This window comes from Macaca mulatta, chromosome 10, assembly GCF_049350105.2.
Source record: "Macaca mulatta isolate MMU2019108-1 chromosome 10, T2T-MMU8v2.0, whole genome shotgun sequence".
NCBI classification, from domain to species: domain Eukaryota; kingdom Metazoa; phylum Chordata; class Mammalia; order Primates; family Cercopithecidae; genus Macaca; species Macaca mulatta.
The window spans coordinates 98,621,306-98,624,808 of record NC_133415.1 but is presented as its reverse complement, the minus strand read 5'-3'; positions in this window follow the sequence as shown (position 1 = coordinate 98,624,808).

Here is a 3,503-nt window from a genome sequence, read left to right as displayed (position 1 = left end):
ATGGCGTGAACCCGGGAGGCGGAGCTTGCAGTGAGCCGAGATCTGGCCACTGCACTCCAGCCTGGGTGACAGAGCAAGACTCCGTCTCAAAAAAAAAAAAAAAAAAAAAAAATCCTCGTCCAGTGCCTGGCATAGAGCAAGGGCTGACGAAGTGATCACTTACATAATGATTATTGTTCCTACAGTGTTTGCAGGATTGCACAATCTGATTTGAACCTCATACATGGGAAGTAGGCAAACAGGGAAACTGAGGACCAGAGAGGGTGAGTTACTTGGCTAAACCACACAGCTTGCCAGAGGTTTCTTTCTCTCTCTCTGTCTCTCTTTCTTTCTTTCTTTCTTTCTTTCTTTCTTTCTTTCTTTCTTTCTTTCTTTCTTTCTTTCTTTCTTTCTTTTTTTTTCTTTCGAGATATAGCCTCACTCTGTTGCCTAGGCTGGAGTGCAATGGCACCATCTTGGCTTAGTGCAACCTCCGTCTCCCTGGGTTCAGGTCATCCCTCCCACCTCAGCCTCCCCAGTAGCTAGGACTACAGGCGTTCGCCACCACACCCAGCTAATTTTTGTATTTTTTGTAGAGATGGGATTTGGCCACATTGCCCAGGCTGGTCTCGAATTCCTGGGCTCAAGTGATCTACCTGCCTCTGCCTCCCTCAGAGGTCTCTGAGTATGGGGCCTGGAGCCCGTACTGCCCTTTTCCCGTGCAGCAGGCCTGATCATCTCAGCGGCTCCCCAGCTTTGTTTTATCTTTTATCCTCAGGGCAGCTGCAGGTCAAGAGAAAGTTATTGTGGCTTCCTGTCACAAAGCCTAGATATCAGTTGTTAGGGCAGATTTTGATAGTTATACAACAAATAAAATCAAAATCTCTCCAAAGTAGCTCCTGCCCTTTCTGGGTGGTGCAAGACAGAGGGGTAGGGGAAAATGCCTTAGAATAAGCAGAAAGTATTTCAGCTCCCTGCCTTCCCATGTGAGCAGAAAGGCTGGGGTTCTTATTTTCTGAGGATCCACTTTCTACATCCCGCTCTAGGCACTTTACTGTCACATCCGTCCCTCACAGCGTCCTAGGGAAGAGGCTGTAACTGGACATTAATGGTCCATTTTCAAGATGAAGAAACTGAGGTAAAGTGACTTCCCCAAGATCCACATCTGGGAAATAGAGGGGCTGGGATTTTTTTTTTTTTTTTTTTTTTTTTTTTGAGGAGTTTTGCTCTTGTTGCCCAGGCTGGAGTGCAATGGTGCAATCTCGGCTCACCGCAACCGCCACCTCCTGGGTTCAGGTGATTCTCCTGCCTCAGCCTCCCGAGTAGCTGGGATTACAGGCATCCACCACCATGCCTGGCTAATTTTGTATTTTTAGTAGAGACGGGGTTTCACCGTGTTGGCCAGGATGGTCTTGATCTCTTGACTTCGTGATCCACCCGCCGCCTCAGACTACCAAACTGCTGGGATTACAGGAGTGAGCCACCGCACACGGCGAGGGGCTGGGATGGATTTTAAGCCTAAGTTTGTGCAATTTTATTTATTTATTTATTTATTTATTTATTTATTTATTTATTTTTTAGGGAGGGAGACAGAGTCTTGCTCTGTCGCCCAGTCCGGAGTACAGTGATGCGGTCTCGGCTCACTGTAACCTCTGCCTCCCAGGTTCAAGCAATTCTCCTGCCTCAGCCTCCTGAGTAGCTGGGACTACAAGCATGCGCCACCATGCCTGGCTCATTTTTGTATTTTTAGTAGAGATGGGGTTTCACCATATTGGCTAGGCTAGTCTCGAACACCTGGCCTCAAGTGATCCGCCCGCCTCTGCCTCCCAAAGTGCTGGGATTACAGGCATGAGCCACTGTGCTTGGCCAGTTTGCACAATTTCAAACCTCGAATTACTCTTCATTTGGCTTATGGGCAAGATATTGGGACAAAAAAGACATACTTCATTTATTAATTCAACACTCAATCATTCACCAACCATTGGTTAAAAAATAACTTGTCCTTTGGTATATGCCTTACATGTCTGGGCACAAAGCTGGTCTTCATGAAACCATGGGTTGTTAAAGCAGCAGGGCCCCTCAGAAATCTGGCCTATCACCTCCGTTTTACAGATAGGTAGCCTGAGGCTTAGTGAGGGGAAAGGCTTATGCTAGGTCATACAAACAGTCAGAACTAGCAGATCTCAAGGTTGCGCATTCTCCACTATTATTATTTCTTCTTCTTTTTGCTTCCTTCTTCCTCTTTCTGCTTCTTTCTTCTTCCTTTTTATTTTTATGTATTTATTTTTTTTTTTTGAGACAGAGTCTCACTCTGTCACCCAGGCTGGAGTACAGTGGCACACTCTTGGCTCACTGCAACTTCCATCTCCTGGGTTCAAGTGATTTTCCTGCCTTAGCCTCCTGAGTAGCTGGAATTACAGGTGTGTGCCACCACACCCAGCTAATTTTTGTATATTTAGTAGAGATGGGGTTTCACCATGTTGGCCAGGCTAGTCTCGAACTCCTGACCTCAAATGATCCGCCTGCCTCAGCCTCCCAAAGTGCTGGGATTACAGACATGAGCCACCGCACCTGGCCTCTTTCAGAGACAGAGTCTCACTCTGTTGTGAGGCTGGAGTGCAGTGGTGCGATCATAGCTCACTGCAGCCTCAAACTCCTGGGCTCAAGTGATTCTCCCACCTCAGCCTCCCAAGCATCTGGGACTACAGATATGTGCCACCATGCCTGGCTAATATTTTATTTTTTGTAAAGGTGGGGTTGCATGTTGCCAAGACTGATCTTGAACTCCTGGCCTGAAGAGATCCTCCTACCTCTGCCTCCCAAAGTGCTGGGATTACAAGCATGAGCCACCATCCACCATTCTTTGTTTTATTTTAATTTTTTTATTGGAAGCAGGCTGGTATGTTGCCATGTTGCCCAGGCTGGTATCGAACTCCTGGGCTCAAGAGATCCACCTGCCTCAGCCTCCCAAAGTGCTAGGATTAAAAGTGTGAGCCACTGTCCCCATTTTTTTTTTTTTTTTTTTTGAGACGGAGTCTTGCTCTGTTGCCCAGGCTGGAGTACAGTGGCCAGATCTCAGCTCACTGCAAGCTCTGCCTCCCAGGTTCAGGCCATTCTCCTGCCTCAGCCTCCTGAGTAGCTGGGACTACAGGCGCCCGCCGCCTCACCCGGCTAGTTTTTTGTATTTTTTTTTTTAGTAGAGACGGGGTTTCACCGTTTTAGCCAGGATGGTCTCGATCTCCTGACCTCGTGATCCACCCGTTTCGGCCTCCCAAAGTGCTGGGACTACAGGCTTGAGCCACCACGCCCGGCCCACTGTCCCCATTTTTTTTTTTTTTTTTTTTTTTTTTGAGACGGAGTCTCGCTCTGTCGCCCAGGCTGGAGTGCAGTGGCCGGATCTCAGCTCACTGCAAGCTCCGCCTCCCGGGTTCACGCCATTCTCCTGCCTCAGCCTCCCGAGTAGCTGGGACTACAGGCGCCCACAACCGCGCCCGGCTAATTTTTTGTATTTTTAGTAGAGACGG